Below are 21,642 nucleotides of genomic sequence, written 5' to 3' on the forward strand. Positions count from 1 at the left end.
TTGATAACTAAAACTGGACACAACATATTAGAATGTTATTATTCTCCATATAGACCCATCTCCTGTTAGATTGTTTGCTCCTCAAGGGCATGGACAATGTCATTGCAGACTGCCCAAATTTTTATAGCAAATGTGGTTCCAAGTCCTTTGTATATTTCCCTGAATCTGTCAACTTTTTCTAAACTAGTAAATTTGAAGCTTGACAATGTTTCTCTTGTTACCTCAGATCTGGTATGTGTAGCAAAAAAAATACTATCATGAGTTTCTATATGAATTAAAATCACTCTTGCCCTCTTTCAGCTCAGTTTGCTTATTTTAATTAGTCTAATTATCTTCTATTGCCTTCTTGTTTTTTTGTTTTTTACTTCCCAGCAAAACGGTCCTAATTCTATGTTCCTTGTCCATATGCTAATGATCTTTTCTGATTCTTAACACTGTCACCCCAAAACTCAGTCATATGATTCACTTAATAAGGTTTCAGAACTCTTGAACTGTACTCACATGGGAACTTGTTATTAAATATTTATAGCCTTTATGGACAATTCCTTAATTTCTTCAACCCTCAGTTTAAGAGACTGGATTACCTTTCAAATTTACTTTGATCAACACTTTTTCCTCCACTCCTTTCGGTGAGTCTGTTTGATACATTCATATTGAAGTTAGATGGCATTTTTCCTAGTCAGCATTTCATTATGGAATCACCCAATTCCCAAAGTGATTTGTAGTATTTGCATGTATTGTTTCATCCTTTATGCTGTAAACTTTACCGGTTTTGACAAATGCATAGTCGCATTTATCCATCATCTCAATAACACGCAGAACAGTTTTGCTAACTAAGAAACTCCATTACTCATCATTTCAAACCTCTCCCTGAAATCTCTGTGTACCATTGTTTATTTATGTCTCAGTTGAATTTCTCTCCCTGCAGGTCATATAAATGGAATCAGGAAGTTTGCAATCTTTTCAAAGTGGCATCTTTCATTTACATTTGAGATTCTCTCATGTCTTTGCTGGATGCATTTGTTTTCATAGCAAAATAGTGCTCCATTTTATAGAAATAGCACTGTCCCTATTTACCCATTTACTTATGAGGGTACATACTATTTGATTCCAGTTTGTGATGATTACAAATGAAAATCAATATAACATTTGCATACAGTTCCTTGTGTAGACACAGTGTTTAAAAATCAGTTGGGAAAATACCTATAAACCTAAATAGTGGATCATATATTAAGAGTATGTGTAACATCAGTATTTCTCCCAAAGTGGACAATTCTGCATCCCCACCATCAAGATAAATATTTTTTGTTATTTAACATCCTTACTAGCAATAGGAATGTGTAGTGTTTTAGATTTTAGCTACTCTAATATATATGTAATGATATCTCATTGTTCTTTTAATTTAATTTTTTTCTAATAAAAACCATTCTATCATCTGGTCACATTTTATTTGCTGTCTCTATATATTCTTTGGTGATATGTCTGCTCAAATGTCTTGCTCATAATATATGTGGGTTATTTATTTTCTTATTATTGAATGTTAAGTGTTCTTCATATATTTTGGATGGAGACTTTATCAGATGAATATTTTGCAAATATTTTTTCCAGTCTATAGCATGTCATTTTATTACCTAAATAGTGTTTTCCACAGAGAAGAACATTAAAATTTTAATGAAGTTCAACTAATCAATTATTTTATTCCTGGGTGTTGTAAGATTTTGTTTTCGCTGCAATTAAAGGACAAAAAGAATAATAGTGGAAGTTTTCCTTCTCTTACTTTCTGGAAGAGATTATACAGAATTTATACCTTTTCTTCCTTAAATACTGCCAAGATTCATCAATGAAACTCTATGGGCTTAGTGTTTTCTATTTCTTTTTATTTTTTTCTTGTGCTGTGTGGCAGAACATTGTAGCATTTACAAAAGTTCTTACAATATATCAAATATATCATAGTTGAATTCACCCCCTCTTGGTGTAGCTTCAAGAGGTATCATTCTCAATTTTTGTATATAGATAGATAGATAGATATAGACATAGATGTAGATATAGATACAGATATATATGTATGCATAATGTGTGTTTGTGTACACAGTATTTACATTATATTCATCCTCCTCCATCTTTTCTCTATTTCCTCCCCCCTTCCACTGGTACCAAATGCCTGGAAAGGACTTGTCCCATGCTCCTGGGATTTTGTAAATGAAAAATCAAATGATATTTTTGTTTATTTAATATAGCTATACAGGGAGTTTTCTTGTGACATTTCCATGTATATATGTTTTATAACCTGAATTGGTTCATCTATTTTCTTCTTTCTACCTTAGTCTTCTTCTTATGGTAACTTAAACAGGTTTAAAAGTTCTATATTCATTCTTGTTTAGAGATTTCATCAACCATATTCACTATCTTAACTTCCTTCTTTTACATTCCCTGCCTCATATGTGACTTCCCATTAGTGACCTGTTTTTCACATTATTGCCGCACTTGTATTAGGTCTATATTCCACATATGAGAGAGAACATGTGGCTTTTGGCCCTCTGAACCTGGCTAGGTCCACTTAAGATGATGTTCTCCAGTTCCATTCATTTACCAGCAATTGACAAAATTTTATTCTTCTTTGTAGCTGAATAAAATTCTAAACATGAAATATATTGTTACTTTTGAATTAATGGGGGGCTTTTCATAATGTAATTGTTATACAGTTTGTAATTTTTGATATACCTGATTACATCTCTGTTTAAATTGCTGAATGTAGACCAGTCAAACTTAGAGTGAATGTTAATGATGTTGAGTTAATATTAACCAGTTTGTAGCTTTTCAATTTTGTTTCATTATTATTTCCATTATTCTGTATTCTCTGATTTAAGTAGTATATTTTGTGTTTCTTGCTATCTGTTATCTTAGCATGCTAATTGTACTCATGTTTACATTGTGATGGTTTTTATTAAAAATTCTCCTTATAGTTGTACCGCACTATTTTATATGTAGAATAGGCAACTTTTATGAAAGTATTCCCTATCTTTCCCTCCTTTACCTTTGAGAGTGCAGCTTTTGATTTCACTTATCCATAGCATATACTCACCCTATATGTTTTTGCTGTATTTCTTTAGACTTAGCATTCTTTTAAACTAATTAGAATTAGAAAAAATCAAAAGCAAATTTATTTTCCTTAATCTATTTTTGTTTACCATTCTTTATTTCTATTGATCCACATTTCTAATCCGTATTAATTTTATATTTGACTGGCAATTTATTTCAACAATTCTTTGAGTGTATGTCTTCTGTAAATAAATTATTTTCATTTTGTCTTTGAAATAGTTTTCTTATATTATAAATGATAATTTTCCTGGATAGAAATTTCTATGTTTGTGAATGTATTTATGTATATAGATAGATAGACAGATAGATAGGTATGTGTGCATAGACATATTAATTTCTTTTATTTTACTTAGTTTACTTGAAGTCCATTGTTGTTTTAATAATTTTTCTTTCATATTTAAAATATACCACCACCTGCTGCTATTTAAGAAATTCTTATTTACTTTGTTTTTTTAAATTTGAATATAATATATTTGGCACATTTAGATTTGGATTACAATTTGCATTTATCTTGCTTGCTGTTCACAAGCTTCTTGGTTCTTGTATCTATTGTTGAATTTCTGCCATTGATTTTGGGCAGTATGTGGTTTTTATGAACTCAAATACTACATGTGTTGGCTCTCTGTTTTATCTCCTATTGCAGTTATGCAGTTTTAAAATTGTTTCAGAACTATGACTTTTAAAGACATATCCGGAGTATTTGAGATTTGACAGGAAATCCTGAGTAACTAATCAGCATAACACACATATATGGAGAAGGAAACATTTAGGTCAAAAAAGCAGAACCTAATTAGTATAAAATGTTAATATCACGGGTTCCACTATTTAAACTTTATTTATTTTCAAAAAGAAGCAAAAGTTGACAATAAAGAAGGAATTCATATTCACATTAGGAGGTATTAAGTTCCTTGTCACCTGAATTCACCAGGAAGACCACAGTGTCTAGGAGGATGACTGGGTGAAATGAAAAAAATATTAAGAGGTAAAAATATTTTTTTCATACAAATTTCCTTGAGAAGGCTTTATCCACCAAAAATCAAAACACAAAATAAAAATGTGTTTTTATAATTTAGTAATATAATCATCCATTTATTAACAGAATAAATTGATATGAAGTTGTACAACATTGGATTAAATATTTTACTGGCCCAATACTGGTAGTGGAACTTGAGGGAGTATGAATGTACAATAGATGAGGGTAGCTTTTGGCAGGTATGAATTGAAAACAGTAGAAAGTAAAATCAGAGAATTCCAACTTGTTTTTTGGAAAAAAGTAATTGCATCTGCCAATTTGGGGATTTTCTAAGTGCTATAATACCTGATATAGTTCCCTTCAAACATTAAATCATGTAGTAAATAAATATAAACATTATATGGGATATATTCAAGTAGTGGCTGCTTATGTCATAGCAGCACCTTCCATCACAGAAGGAAAGGTTGTTTCTTACGATCATACTTTCCCACTGTTTTGGAAGATCATTTTTTTTTCGGTGGGGTCAGTAGGATAGAGAAAATAGCAGTTGAAGTTTGCAACAGAATTTTTCATCTATAGATTTTTGCTGGTATGCTTTGCACTGGTACTCTGACTACAGAGCTATTGAGGGCAAATTTGCAAAAGGGGAATGTGACCAATTTAAAAGGCTTCCATGCTTATCTCAGGAATGATCCTAACAGTTTGTATTACAGGATTTGAGGCTAAGAAGTTTAAGAAAATCTCAGTGAAATTTAACTGAGTATTCAGAAGTTGAAAGCAAAGGACAGCACAAGTCTTTGAATGTACAAGAGATCCTCCCTAGTTTAGTGAACCTAAGACAAAATTCAATTGTTATTGTGGCAAATTAACATGGTTACAAGTATTCTTCATTCAATTTTGTTCCATTGTGATTACAATCTGCACCACCTGAGATTTGCATCCTTTCTGAGAGATATTCAAACATTTCCTACCTGCTGTCCTCATTGACAATACATTTTCCACACATTTAGAGTGACTATGAAAAGGAAAATTAGGCTGTGCCTCTCTATAGAAAGGAATGATTCAGTCCTTCCCACAGCTTGAAGGACAAATGCCTACTTTTAACAGTTCTCACCCCACTCATAAATATTAATTCATCATTAATACTTACTAGTCATGTTAGTCTCTTCCTTGAGTATGTGGCCAAGTTTTGACTAGTACCGTACAGGAAGATGTTCTTGGTTGGGCTGTCGTTATACATACACTTAAAAACATAAACACACCGAAAACTCATTTCAGAAAGAGAAAGCGCTTCACCTTTCTGCTCCTTATGGCTGACCAAAATATAATGGTTCTCTTGTAACCATGAAGAAGAAGACCACTGGTCAAGAGTGATAGAACACAAGATATAAGAACATAGATCATTAATGACAATGCTCAGTTTCTAAGCCAATAATGTCTTAGAATGGCAAATGAAAGAAAAATAATCATGGCGGTGGTACTAAGGTTGTGGTTTATGAACGGCCAGGCCTACTCATTTTAAACTGAGACAGCCTCTGGCATTATTGTGAAGATGAAAGAAGTTAATCTACTTATTGGATTCAACATGGCATGAATGTCAACAACAAATTATTACTTAAAAGTCTATGAAATAGACATAAGTGAACAATGTAGGCTTGATTTTAAACAGGTATTCCCTCTCTGGTTTCATGTATTAAACATCATCCTTCCCCTTTCATGAATTGTGGATTCTTCCTGAGGTTACTCCAGAGAGAATAACAAGAGCCTTAGGTCCTGGGATCTCCTCTATCATTAAAGATTGTTGGTTGTTGTGTGCAATTACTACTTAGTAATAAAAGAGCTATTGTGAAGGCAATAGAGAAGTAAAATTATAAATAAATACACCAAATAATTATTAATTTTGGAATTTATACTAACACATAACAAGGAACATCAAGCATTTTCCCCCTAACAGTTGATGCTGACATGTATGGATTGTGTAAATGCCATGTTTCTTTAGATTGTGGCAGTTTTGAGATTTCTAATTAAGTCAGATTGGAGGATACTGTAATCAGTGGACATAATATAGTAATGATATGTATTGATATGTAGTAAAAATGATGTCTTTATTGTTAATAGAGAATTTTCCCAACTACTTCTGCAATCGTGCTCGTAAGACTTTCAAGAAGTGTCTTTTGCTTTCTGATTAACTACATTCTATAATCTTGGGAGGGAAGATTTTTGCACTTATTCCTCTTGCTGTCTGTTATTGCTATTTGCAGATTTTGTTTTATCATCTATCAATAGACTTATCAAATGATGATATATTAATTTTCTCTCTTTTAGATTCTTTTATTAAAGAAACATACATTATTGAAGAACCTGGTTATTACATGTATAAGTATTTTTGCTAACAGATTATTAAATGATGAAATTTCATAATGCTGGTGGGAATTATAAATATTTCCCTAAATCCATTTTATGTATGCTTTCTTCTTTCCTTCTTATGATTTTCATATTTTATGAATACTCTATGAAAGAGAGCACTTTGTGATGGTCAGAACCAAGTAAAATGGTTCACAAGATTGCTACATGCAGAAGTGGATCGAAATGTTATCCCAAGTTAACTTCTCTCATTGTCAAGTTTGGAATCTGATTTTTGTTTATGAATTATCCATATTATCATATTTTATTTCAACTTACTATGTCCTTAAATTTGCATCAGATTTCCAAATGCCCAATTTTATATTTACCTCACTTGTTCTTCCAAATACCACATTATGATTGAAATAAACACTTAGGACCCGATTTCTCCGCTATAGCTTATTGACTCATTACTGTTAACACTTTAGTATTGTTCAACAAATAATAGTTGGAAAGAGTTTTATATTTGATAAAAAATATTGACCTCATTATTATTTCCCTTTGTAATCTTCCTACCATTTTTCTATCCAATGTTGACACTTATATTTGTAAAGGGTTTTGAGGTACTTGCTTTTTCTGTTAGCTTTTCCTACAGACAGATGCAAACAGTTATTTTCACATCTTTGGATTTCTGAATGTGGATTCATTTCTAAAATGAGTTTGTGCCAAAGATTTGTTTTTAGTTAGAATTGGTGCAAGGTCTTCTAGTGTGGAAAAAACAAAAAGTCTGTAAGAAATTTTAATGCTTTTAAAAATCACTGGATATAAAAGAGGTATCACATCAAAATATTTTCTTTATTACATGAAAAAATAGAAATTACTGAATATCCACATTAGTGAGGCTGAGTGAATGAGTTACTTTAAATTCATGCAAAATTGGCATTTAATATGATGTTTCAAAAACATGTAAGAGCTTAGGAAATTTTATTCAATTAATTGCTAATTTAAAAAATCAAAATAAGCATGGTGGCAAATGTCTGAATCCCAGTATTCAGGATGCTAAGGAAGGAGCATAACTAGTTCAATACTAGCCCAAACTATAAGTTTGAGGATAGCCTAGGTTACATTGTAGGTTTGGAACAGCAAGAACTGTGAGTGACACCCTGTCCTGACAAAACACATGATAATAATAAATAAGGAAATTAAAAAAAATCATCATCTCAGTGAAAATAATCTTGTTTTTGGCATATATCTGAGCATATGTATTATTGTAGAAAAAGGTATGAGGATAACATGAAGTAAAACATGTCAACATTGCTTAGTTAAGTGGTGGCTCTTAGTTTTTCAAATTCATTTTCTTTTTTCACTATTGTCATATACAATATAGCAATTAGAAGTAAATATTTATAATGAAAAAATTAGAGAAACCTTTACTATCAGGGTGAGGGGTCAAAATAAAAGAAGTCCACAAATAATCTTATTGATAAGGTATGCAATTCTTTTTTTTTTTTCATTTTTCTTTTATTATTCATATGTGCATACAAGGCTTGGTTCATTTCTCCCCCTTGCCCCCACCCCCTCCCTTACCACCCACTCCGCCCCCTCCCTCTCCCCTGCCTCAATACCCAGCAGAAACTATTTTGCCCTTATCTCTAATTTTGTTGTAGAGAGAGTATAAGCAATAATAGGAAGGAACAAGGGTTTTTGCTGGTTGAGATAAGGATAGCTATACAGGGCATTGACTCACATTGATTTCCTGTGCGTGGGTGTTACCTTCTAGGTTAATTCTTTTTGATCTAACCTTTTCTCTAGTACCTGTTCCCCTTTTCCTATTGGCCTCAGTTGCTTTAAGGTATCTGCTTTAGTTTCTCTGCATTAAGGGCAACAAATGCTAGCTAGTCTTTTAGGTGTCTTATCTATCCTCACCCCTTCCTTGTGTGCTCTCGCTTTTATCATGTGCTCATAGTCCAATCCCCTTGTTGTGTTTGCCCTTGATCTAATGTCCACATATGAGGGAGAACATACGATTTTTGGTCTTTTGGGCCTGGCTAACCTCACTCAGAATGATGTTCTCCAATTCCATCCATTTACCAGCAAATGATAACATTTTGTTCTTCTTCATGGCTGCATAAAATTCCATTGTGTATAGATACCACATTTTCTTAATCCATTCGTCAGTGCTGGGGCATCTTGGCTGTTTCCATAACTTGGCTATTGTGAATAGTGCCGCAATAAACATGGATGTGCAGGTGCCTCTGGAGTAACAGAACAGTCTTTTGGGTATATCCCCAAGAGTGGTATTGCTGGTGTGCAATTCTTAAAATTCCCACGTTCACACTAGCAGTTAGCTGTGGTTCCTAAAGAAACAGGTTTGTATTTTGTTGTAAGTTTGGCCTTTGTCTTTGTGTTCAGTGCTATGTTTGCATAATACCCTACTATGTAACATGACTTGAAGTGCTTTCTTTAGGAAACATGCATTAAATAAAGGTAATTTATCGCACTGAAAACATGTAGAAATATGAGATTTTCCTGCTTATATAGAAAATATAAAAATTTCTTCAGCGTACTGTTTAAATAGACTTCATCTGAGGCTTCTTCTGTAATGCTTGCAATATGATGCAAATGTCAGACACTCTATGGCTTTGTCTTGCTTGAAGCTATTAAAAACTATCGGTTGCCAAATGTTTTGGAAGAAATCATATTGGAAAGGATGAGTCTTGGTTTGTAGGGTAAGAAACAGTTATTACTAGTAATTTTGTCTACATTTCTCTGTTTAAAGCGAACATTATAAAATCTGCTAATGACTTGATTGGACTGATAGAAGTATTGGTTTTGTGCTTTGTTTTTGTAGTTGTTGGTAGTGATTTTTGTAACTTCGGTCTTCATAAAGCTTTCTTATAAAATACCAGCCATAGAAGTTGATGTTTCCTATACAATCTTGCTTAACCAATAGAAAACAAAATAAGAATGAATTTCTGGTAGCAAAATATTGTTGATTAAGATATTTTATCAAGCTGAGTATATTATCAGTGTTATTATATGTGTCTTTGGTACCATGTTCTAAAGTTTAGTTTAAGATTAAGTGTGATAGTTAGAATTATCCCATTTTAAGGAAAATACACGCTGTCTTTTCCAAAATTAACTAAAAATTTTTAGATAAAGTATTTCAGTCACAAAGCATGTTTTATTATACTATGTGTTAATACAGTGCTTATAAAGAACTGTAATTTTATTGCCTATGCATTGACTCTATATGTACTAGTATGAAAAATAAACTTCCTGTGTTAATCCTCAATGTATTTCTATGGTTAGGTTTTTCATTCTGATTTATGTCTGACCAAGGGTCTGTGACACTGATAACCACTAAACAATTCTGACCCAGTAGAAAGATTTTTACAGTTATCTTAGCTTTTTTCTTCTTGTAAGCATAGAATCTTAAATGCAATGTTTGCTTTGCTTCCAATTTAGTGTTCAGAGTGTGATTTCTCATGTATCTGTAAAAGGTGGTGGGATAAATGGTCAGACTGACTTAACAAGACATTTTTTGGTATGATTTCACACCCAATTAAAAACTTGTTTGAGAGAAAAACCACTAAGTAACATAATGAAATACATTATTGTGTTTCCTCCAATTAATTGAGAAATTGGAGTAATTAAAAAATTTATATCTTCAGATGTCTTCAGATGTCAGCCTTGTGAAGACATTATCATTTACAATAATTCTAAATGATACCCTGAGTAAAAATATACAGTTTTCCTCAAACTTGTCCTACAAACTTGATCCTCATAATAGAAAATATTCCAGATAAACAGAGATAGTAGCTAGATTAGGCAATAATGTGAACTGTAGAGTGAATAGTAGATTCTTTAGAACAGGCTTTGAATATAAAATGTTTATAAATATAAAATGTTTATAACATTTCATTGTTTTTCCTTCACTTTCTGTATAATGGAAAGGGGAGTCAAAGTTGATAGAAGCTTACTTTTCTCCCCATGAAACATGATACATGGATGTATTTGTCATTAATATTTCAAGATTGGTTGAGACGATTTCTTGCTGAATGGTTTAGTGATTTCAGAAATGTCAACATGGCTACATTATTGTGAGACTGATATGCTATTAATTCTGATGTATTATATTTTGGATATGTACAGTGGGTAAGCAACCAAGCTAATTAAAGCTTTATTCTGTGTAAAAGTAAAAGAAAAAGTTAAAATCACTTTTCAGCATTCATTTATGTTATTTTCTGACCATAACTCAAATTGCCGAAACAAATAAGATACATACACACACACATATATATATATAGATAGATAGATAGATAAAGAGAGAGAGAGAGAGAGAGAGAGAGAGAGAGAGAGAGAGAGAGGGAGGGAGAGAGAGAGATTCAATATAACTCAAGAAGAAGATAAAAAATTTGCTTTCAATATGGCATTTATAAGTCAGCCCTTAATTTAGCTATGCAGAGTTAGCAAGGCATGTTAGCTGAAACTAGCAATTGAGCATATTTCTAAACATGATGTCCCCATTTATGTTCAAAATGATGTGGATGGAATCAATTAGGAGAAACAAAGTGAGCTCAAAGACATACTTTTCAAATGCTGCAGAGTTGCTTAGTAACCTGATGCTATACTTCATTTCCCAACAGAGCTGTAAGGCTGTCAGAGTTGGTAATGGAGCACTCCAGAAATGAATCAAGTCTCATATGCTCTGTCAAGAACATACCCTTATTAAATATGTTAGACCCCACTGTCAGAAGTTGCACATATGTGCTTAGAAGAATACATGCAGTAGGACAGTGATCAGGGAATATGACTTCAAGTTGTGCCTTGACATAAAAATCTTGTTTATTTTCTTTACCTACACTGTGTTTCCATAAATCACTGTTCAGTGTATCTACCATTACTCGGGGGAAAATGCTTATTCGAGTGTTTCACTTTGCAGTTTCACTTGCCTTTCACTTGGCTCCTCTCCGGCAGAAATTGCTTTATTGCAGTCTACAGATGATACTCTTTGCATTTTAGGATTTCACACATGAAGTTGTGAGCAGTGTTAATTTTTCTTGACATTGTCCAGGCACTCATCCATCTATTCATATAAAGTATATTTTCATATAGAAACCAAACACTTTTAACAATTTTAATTATCTCCTATGCAGACTGAACAAGGCCCCAGACATATTAAACTAAACTACAAATATAATGTAAATAAGGAAAGCATTTTTGTCATGAATTATTTGGCCCTATATCATCATGTATATTTTTGTATCATCCTGTATATTTTTGAATTAATTTATAAATTTTGAAAACTTAAATTTTCCAGAGTAGAGAAATTATTGACAAAATTCCAGAACATCTTTTCTGAATTACAATAATTAGTAGTTGAGAGTTCTTAAGGAAGGGGAGAAAGGGGAGGTGGTGATGCATTACCTCACTACCATCAACAACTACAATTCAAATGACATTAGATTTGAAACTCACAGATCTACACAGAAGATTATCCTCTACTCTCACCCACTCAGTTACTTCACACACAATCATTAAATTATAAATTTTTACATCATCATTGTGAGATATATTGAGAACAATAATTGTTCTCATATTTTACAAGTGGAAGATTTTGTAAGTTTCTACTTAATAAGGTACCATGTGGCTGGATTATAGGCAAATCAAAAAGATTACATGCAGTATGTTTTGGAATATTTTATAGATACTCTTATCAATTATGTGATTAATAACTACGCACAAGTTTGGTTAGTAAATGAATAAAACTTTATTTCATTTATGTTCAATGTGTTCATTTCCAAAAGACCTCTACCTTAGATTGTAGTACTAAAAATGTTCTAGTAATACACTTTTCATCCAGGTACATGGATGAAAATATAGAATCTTATTCATAAAATGATATTTTAAACAAGAGAACAAGCAAAAGATGAGAATCAGCAAAAATCACAAATGATCAGTATTTGGGGGGATAATCGCCATATAATACTTCAAAGTATGATTATCTGTAAGCTACCTTTATCTCAAACAAACAAAAATGTCATGTTTTTCTTTTTATCCTTTCTCTTCTGCAAAATCATAGAAAGGGAGAGCTAAATGTTGTCCAAACCTCTTTCATAAGTGTCTTACTCTCATTAACTAAGGAGGAGATCTCATGGGCTAATCAGCTCTGAAAGGTCCCACATTATACTATCACATTTGCAATGCCTGAAATCTGAAGGGAGCATATTCAAACTAATGCATACCCCATAACCATCTATACACCATCTATAATGCACAAATACTGTCATGAAACATATACACTTAATTTTTCTGAATCACAAGTTAGACAATTGAACTACTGTTTTAAAGTTTCCTTAAAAATGAGTTTAATAGTTTTGAAAATTAGTCACTTACTTTGAAAGACTATTCATTTACTAGAGAACTGCTGAAGAACAATCTAAGAAGTTTTTATATCTGCTATCCTGTCTGGTTTAAAGATTGACTTTATCTCAGTCTAAACAAGGGGAGGATACATACTTTTTAAACATATATTTCCAGAAAAATTCTAATTATATTAGTGTTTGGTGATATTTTTATGCTTGATATGAGAGATTTTAATCCCACAATCCATAGCACATAAATTTGGATCTTTGGCAGATAAATCATTTTTTTCCAAATTATTTTCTATAAAAATCTCTCCCTTTTCTGATTTTTTGTATTATCAGATGAAACATGTATAAAGGAGTCCACCAGAGCTGAAATTTGTTCTGGGCTATATTTCACACATTGAGATACTAAAGATTTTTTTCATAAAAGTAGTATCTGCTGTATTCAGGGTGTGCCTTACACAATAACTACGGCATAGATGATTTTCAGCCTCAGGTCCTATATAACAAGTTGGCCTTTTCTATCCCATTTTATAAAAGCAAAGACCATAGCTCAGTGAGTTTAGCATTTCTAAGCCTCAGCACTAGTAATTATAGAGGAAGAACTGTTACTCTTATTTTTCTGACAGTAAATTTCCCTTTTTTTGCTTGGTATCAGGCTGCTTCAATCACCCACTTCACCCCCACTCCCCACTCCCACCTCCAGAAAAAAATGGGAAGAGAAAGGGACTAATATATTAGACCTTTAAAAACAGCTTCCCTCTATGTATGCCATTTCCAATGAAAGAATAAATCTAAAATATTTCCATTTTAAATATCCATGTTACTATATATCTTGATATTGATATTTGCATTCTGAAACTACGTCTGCTTCCTAAATGATAAAATGTAATAAGTCACAGTTTCCTATTGTTTTTTTTTTTAATTTTGCAGTCTTGGGATTTGAACTCAGGGCCTTCGCCTCAAGACAGTCTGCCAGCACTTTTTTGTGATATGCTTTTTTTCGAGATATTTCATGGAACTATTTGTCTGGTCTTGCTTTGAACCACTATACATGCTCCTGATCTCTTCCTCCTGAGTATCTAAGATTACAGGTGTGAGCCACCAGTGCTGGCTTCTAGTCTATAAATGACAAATCATAGATGTGTGGTAATAAATTTAAGAAATAATACAATGATAGTGAACACATGACTGGAATAAAGTAAAAATGTTTGAATTATTTTAACTGTGAGCAGAGTTACATTCACCTGTAGCATCAGTTACAACTTAAGATTTTGAGAAAGCTGGGTTGTGGCAGTGGTAAGGTAGCATCCTGGTTATATTCTAACAGTTACCTGTCTTTTGCCCTACTTTTTTTTTTTTTTTATCTTCCAGTGAAGTCTAGAAAGAAATTAGGGACTCAAGGAGTTTAAGGGTTGTTTATAAAGACAAAAGCAGTGACAAAAGTCTTGTTTTAACAACCAAGATCCTTCACTTGTTAGATTATAAAGAAAACACCTATAATGTCTGCATTAATTCACTAATTACTCTAAATTATGTGTTATGTGAGAAGAAAAGCCATGAATCGGTCATTATGGAAATAAGGGAGAGTGTATTTATCAGTTTGGAATGTTTGAGATAGACCAATAGTTTTTGAGAATTGCAATATTTTTTGAGAAGGCAATACACAACAGAGAATCAAAGCTTTATGTACATCATCTTAAATATTTTTAAAAGAGTTAATGCAGAAATCTATGTACAATCATAATAAATAAAGAATAAAAATCAAAGAACTTGCATTCTGTAAAAGTAAAAAATATGGGATTATGTACATTTATAAAATAAAGTGTCAGGTATAACTTTGGTGGCTATTTGAGCATAAATGTGTTATATTTGAACATACAAAGGAATAATGTACCTATACAGCAAGATATTAGAAAATATGACTACTTAACTGAAAAATAATTGGTTGAATTATTAATGTGAGGACAGACTACAGAAGGTGAGTTGAGGAAGGGAAGTGCATTGTTCTACACCTCTGTAATTTGGTATTACTTTAAAGACACTTTACCCCAAGATTTTATTCTGGAATTATCTAAAGGTCATATGAAAACTAATTCCATTAGGGCGACATCATATATTTTGTTCAGTGCCATGTATGCAAACAAAAGACAAAATGTTACATGATAGGCATTTTTCTATTAATGTTAAATGATTTGCTTATAACATCAGTAATTATATTAAGCAAATATGCGTTATATGTGATGTAATTAGCAATGACTCCATTACCTATGTGCAGTCTCCTTGGTGTTATTTATCTCAAAATCACCATTTATGGGTATTAGACAGTGAAATGCAGATTCTACCAAATCTAACTTTAATAAAATTAATTATGTAATTTGTTTATATTAACTTAGCTTGAATAAAAGTTTATGCATTTATTCACTTTTAACATTTACACTGTTTGCTCCTGTCTGAGGCAACCATTAATGGTTTCAAACTTGTATAACACAAAATAACTATTTATTCTTATTCTTTATATGCAAAAATGTTTCAAATTTAAAGTTGTACCATGTCTTATATTTTAGGATGTCAATCATTTCTTTACCACTCCTCCAAATTATCATATTAAGAAATTTATGAATATTTAGGGTACCTATACAGGGAGTTTCATGGTAATACTTCTATGTATATATGTACTATCACCTGAATTTTTCTTCTTTCATGTGTTGATTTTTCTTCTTTTTACATTAGTCCCCTTCTTAACATTATTTCAAAAACTCTAAAAAACTCTATATTCTTTCCTGTATAGTACATCAAACATATTCGCCTTCTTTACTTCATTCTTTAATTCCAACAATTGTAGTGTTTCCAAGTCAACAAGTGCCAAAGAAAATTTTAGCTTTACTACTTAACTATTTTATCCTCTGTTTCTTCATTTCTCTTATAACATATTTACATGTGTTTATGTGCAAGGACTCCATATGATTTTTATTATACAATTGGATTTTGGCTCCTTATTTATTAGGGATAACTGTAATACATATATAAATGAATAATGCAAGTAAATACAATTTGTGCCATACAAAACACCAACCATAATTGTCAAAATGAAGATGCTGCTATTGGGATAATTAGTTTTATTAACTTTGAAGTTACTAGGTAGGAAGGAAAAATATTTTAATGCCAGAAGTAGAGAACCACTAAGTGGACCTTGTGCTATACCAGGTTGTTTAGTTTATTCACACATCTGTATTTTCAGATAGTATTGCATATTTATGCTTTCTGTGAACATAACCTACAGAATCATTGTTTTTTGTCCATTCTAATCATTGGTTAATAGGAGAAGTAACATACTGTAAATAAAGGCTGAATTCCATCTGCATTTATTGATAATATTGTCGTGTCTACAGTGCTACTGAGCCATGAGTAATAAAAACAATCAGTTATAGGACTACCTATGTAGTTTATAGTAGGCTACTAAAATACATAAAAAATAAATTTTATTATTTTTCATAGGAATGAATTTTGTCAGTCGTACTGATTTGAAATTTTAAACTTTTTTGGTACGTTAGAACATTTTATTGGAATGTTTTAAAAGTAAATGGGCAAAGTTGTTACATATTTATTACTTTTACTTATATTTGTTAAATATCCATAATTTCTAGCTTATAAAGTCTTTTTCTGTTTTTTTTGTTTGTTTGTTTTTCTTTCAGTTTGTTGTTTTAGGCCAACCATATTGTATTAGCAAACTACTTCCTAATGTTTGCTATTACACACCTAAATAATATAAAAGTAAGAATTTATTTTCTGGGCTTCTGACATCTCTATTACAGTCTACTGTAGCAAGCTATTACATGTTAAAATAATGTACTTCATATCCATAGTCGTTTTATAAATTGTGACTTTGTAGAAGCTACAAAACTCTAATTAGCACAAAGTATCTATAATGTGGTATTTCTCAAGTAAACTGAGTAAATTACAAGGTTGATTCTTGTTCTGTTCCACGTAATATAATGTGTATATGCTTAAGATAATATATGTTGTTCTAATATGAATTTTTCAACAAATGAGTATATTAGTTAATTTTTGGAGCAATTTCTCACTAGCAAATTAGAACATTGTCAGTCAAGGGTGTGTTTGTAACAAGAGAACAAATCTGTTTAAACCAATTCACAGGTGAAGAGAAACCTGAAAGGATGGTTTAATATTAGTTCACCATTGTCATGCTTATCTGTGAAATTAACACTGACTTCCAACAGTTGGAATACAATCAAAATGCACTTGTCCAGCAATGTGGAAAATTGAAAAGAATGTTTCACAGCAAAGTATGCCAGAAGGATTTTCTTTCTTAACTATTTCTGTTAAAATTATGTCCCTCCACTTATACTCTCGCCCCACTACCTGACTTCCAGTGCCTCTCTAGTTTCTGTTTTCTGCATATGTGTGTAAGTAAGGACCACATATGTGTTATTTATCATTTTAACTAAGAGCTAAATAAATATTTACTAAAAAATAAAACACAGACTGTAATTATTGTGAAATATTACACCAATATAATATTACTATATGGCAGATGTTTTTACTCTTCCAGAATTGGTAGTTTTGAATAAATTATTTACTTCTAGAGTAATTTTGCCACAAAAAAATCCTTTCTGGTGTTTTTTTCTAAGTAGATGCATTTAAATATGAGGAAATTGAACATTAAGTGACAGTGCCAATATAAACTCCTTAGTAATCTAATAAATAAGAAGTTTAACAAACAAAATCATAGACAAATACTTTTCTAATGTTCCCATTAAAACTGAGTGAATAGGAAGAAAATGGTTTCTAAGTAGAGTCTAAAAATTTAAATTTCCAATAAAATATGAAGTGATAATTGTAAGAAATATATTCACCATCATATTTAATTATCAGATCATTGTATTTATTATTATTTAGATTAGCCTTTGCTTTGATATTTACTACTTTTTAGAAGAACTGATAATAAAGTTCTACCTAAACATCCAGAAAAACTGATACTTTTAAAGTCTACCAATAGATGGTGCTAACCATGGCATCTGGTAAAACATTAGACAAGTCTGTTTGCTTGGACTTTGTTGAAATTAATTTAGTCAGCTTTCAGCGAGTGTCGTAATAACCTCAGTGTAATGCATATCTTAAATGAGCAGTTGTAGAATGTGTTCTATAACCTATCAAGTTTTATTGGGAGCCTGATAGGTTTTATTTCTGGCTATACAGGTGCAGTGAATCATAGGGAGCATAGGAAAAAAGTTCAATGAGAATTCAACCTTGAATCTTTTTGTTCCTTGGAAATCCCAATTAAGAACAAGACACATATGTACGATTTATGGAGTGTCTTCCCTTATAAGACTGAAATTATATGTCTGGTACCTGTTAAAATGAGCAATACCCTCTGAAAGATTAACATAACTGTGGTAAAAAGGGTACAGATAAAACCTAGCTTCCTCAAATTAGTCTAATGGGGAAAGATCAATTCAATATTATGAAATATTATTATGAGGAAAATAATAGAATTAATGTGGTTTAATAAATACTTGGGAAAGATCTGCAGACCAATAGAAAATTGGAAAGGATTTCTGAAGGTCACTTTTACTCTCTCTGACCTAGACATGATTCAGTGTCTTTCTATAACTCACACTTAAATCAACCAGATTATAAAGGTCTTTCAAATAAATACTCATTAAAATTGTTTTGCTCCAAATTCACCTTTTATGTTACCTGAGAACTTGTGCAGTGAAAGTTGAGCCACAAATTGCAGTGATCATTGGATTACTTTATAATAAACTAGGCTAACCCAAAGTAATATTTTAAAACTTGTATATCTTAAGTTTCTTTTTCATGTACATATGCCTTCACAAGCATATCTAGATATTTATGATATAGTACAAAACAAAGGTCCATGTATTCTTATGTTCATTCCTTGTCATTCCAGGCCATGAATCTTAAAACAAAGGAACAATTATTTTTCAAAATAAAAATATTCATATATTATTTCCAAAACACTTCATTCACCTTCACCATTATCATCTTTGATAGCTTTCTACCTTTTGTTGGTTCCCCGTTGTTTTTAAAAACAATTTTATGGTATCAAGTTATTATTTCTTTCCTATAAATTACAAGAACTGAGAAATTATGACATCATAGAAAAAGAGATTGTGTTAAGGAGTCTAGCTTTCTTAAGACTGATTGTGATATCCAACTATAGATGTGGTTTAGAGAAGAAGGGATAAACACTAATCTTCCTTCAGTCAAAGCAAATTGGTGAAAGACAACAGCTATTCCTATAGTTTATATTTTATCTGTCCTACCAAAAAGAATGTCCTTTTTTTTTTTTTTACACAATTCTCCCGAAATATGTAAATTTGAAGAGGGGTGGAATCAGAGTGGAGAAATGGAAAAGAAGCACTATATCCTATCTCATAAGAGCATGCTTTCTTCAGATGAATTCCCTATGACACCTGCTTCTACAAATAAATCTATTAGCTAACAACTTAAATTCTTTGTGCTTTAGTTTCTGTATCATTATACAGACATAATAATAGCAATGCCTATCTCTTAGAATCGTTGTAACTATTAAAAGAAGAATTACATTATTAGGACTTAGAATGGTGTCTGACATGTAAGAATCAGTAACCTTAAATCTTAGCTAATTACTAGAATGCAATTAAATGTTTAACTTTCAAAATCTTGGCCGTATGTGGAATTAGCATGATTTTGTACTTAAGGACCATGAACTTGCACTGCTTTTGTATTTTTTGTTTTATATATTATAAATAACCATTTCTAGCATTTTATTAGAGTGTGCACACTATAGAACACCTATTATTCTCTAAGTCTGAGGTATTATGTCTTTTAGTTAGATATGATGAAACCAATCTTGCATTTGTATTTCATTGCTTGAAAAATCAACTGAAGTCTCATGTTAATTTGCAGATAACAAATTCAATATTGTCTTGAATCAGCTAACTCAATTTCATCTTGTTCCTCCCGTTTGGCCAGGTAGAAATGGCTTGGGATTAAAATATTCACCCATTTGAGTTAAATACAATCAGCCTGACTACCAGGTGCCACTGCTTAGATTATTCCTTCCATGGTGTAATTGGTACTTGGATTAACAAATTACCCCACCTTCCTGAGTATTTACGAAGTTCATTGTTTTACTCATCTACGTTCTCCCAAGGGCTCATTATGATAGCATTATCACTTTGTCATACCATTTCATTAATGTTATGATACAATTCCTGTAAACAAAACATCATCAAACCTCAATCATTAGCCAACGTATTCTCAGTCAAGTTCTCTGCTGGTTCTTAAAGTTTCTTATAATGGAATCTGACTCTTCCTAACATCATATATCATCTAACCAAGGAAATAAGGGGAAAAAGATGAGTAGAGGCAGATTAGGGGTTCCTCAATTTGAGATACATTTATGTCACTGAGAGGTTAAATTATCAATAATTGTAGGGGAAATAATGCTCGTCTAGCATGAGTTAATCATCAATTATATTTGCATAATGACAAACTAAATATAGCAATATAAAGATAAGATTCCAAAATACAAGTACATAATTAAAGATTAGGAGGTATACTAGAAGATGTGGATAAGAATTTTATTTTATCTCTGAGTTCAAAAAAACCAGTAATTTTGTTATAAAAGTTTATACCATCTGGAGAAATGTGTGGAAGACAGAGTTAAAAGGAAAATCACAGAAGTGGCACTTAAGACAGACCACTTTATTGGGGTCAAAGTATGTTGTAAAAATATGGAAGAGTAGGTACAGTGAAGAAAATTTTGTTCTATTTCCTAAGGGTAAGGGCTGGGTCATTGCTCTAAAGGTTGAAATTTGTTACCTACAAAGAAGTGTTCCATATAGCATTAAAAAAAATAAAAGAAATTAAGAAGATTCTCCCACCAAATAGAAGAAAGAAAAATGAACAAGTTTGAGGAAACTCTTTTCACAATAAATGCCATCTGTGTTACATTATGAAGATTGTGAGTTCTCTCACCTGTAGACTGAGAAAATCATGAGGGAATATAAAATAGAGTGGCATGTTTAATTTGACTTCTGTTTTTCCCAAGAAAGATTCTCTTCTTTAGAGTTTTAAAGTATCAACTGGCAAGAAAGTGTGTGTAATTCTAGAAACAGAATCCTGGTGAGCCACAAAGTCCAAGTTCAAAGAGTAGCACTGGTTTCTTCATTTAAAATAACTACACAATTATTTAAAGCAGAATAAGTTCATGGCAATGTATTATATAACCTTTAAGATGTATGATTACTTACATAATAAATATAAATTTGTTATTTGATTTAAAATATGTATTTGGGTAGAAGCACATATAATAATTACATAAAAATGAAATGAAATATGAGGAAATATTCAATTGAGGTTAATGGCTATTGTTTTCTTGAACAACTCATTTTACATGAAGCAGAAGAAACAGCAGAAGAGTATGATACAGGCAACTTTCCTACAGTAGATTTATGTGAAAAGAAAATAAATGGTGATGAAATGGAAACAAAAATACGTAGACCAAAAGGGTCAGGCATCTGGTTCTAAAACAAGGAAATGTTATTCAGTTTTGAAAAGTACAGGCTAATAGATCTGAAGAAAAATGATCAGAGGACATCAAGTGGAAATATAACCTGCAAAACAGTAATGTCAAATGAATACTGCTGTGCCTCACTGTAATGTACCTCCTGGCAGGTGTCTGCAGGTATGTCTTTTTTTAAATTTGCCTACAGATAGGTTATTAAAGTCATTGTGAATCAGAACATGTCTTTCCCATGGCCCAAATTAAACTACACAGGAGCAAAGGAAAAAGGAAGGACAAAAACACTTAGGGGGCAGAGA

Source organism: Castor canadensis, chromosome 9 (genome assembly GCF_047511655.1).
Source record: "Castor canadensis chromosome 9, mCasCan1.hap1v2, whole genome shotgun sequence".
Lineage (NCBI taxonomy): Eukaryota > Metazoa > Chordata > Mammalia > Rodentia > Castoridae > Castor > Castor canadensis.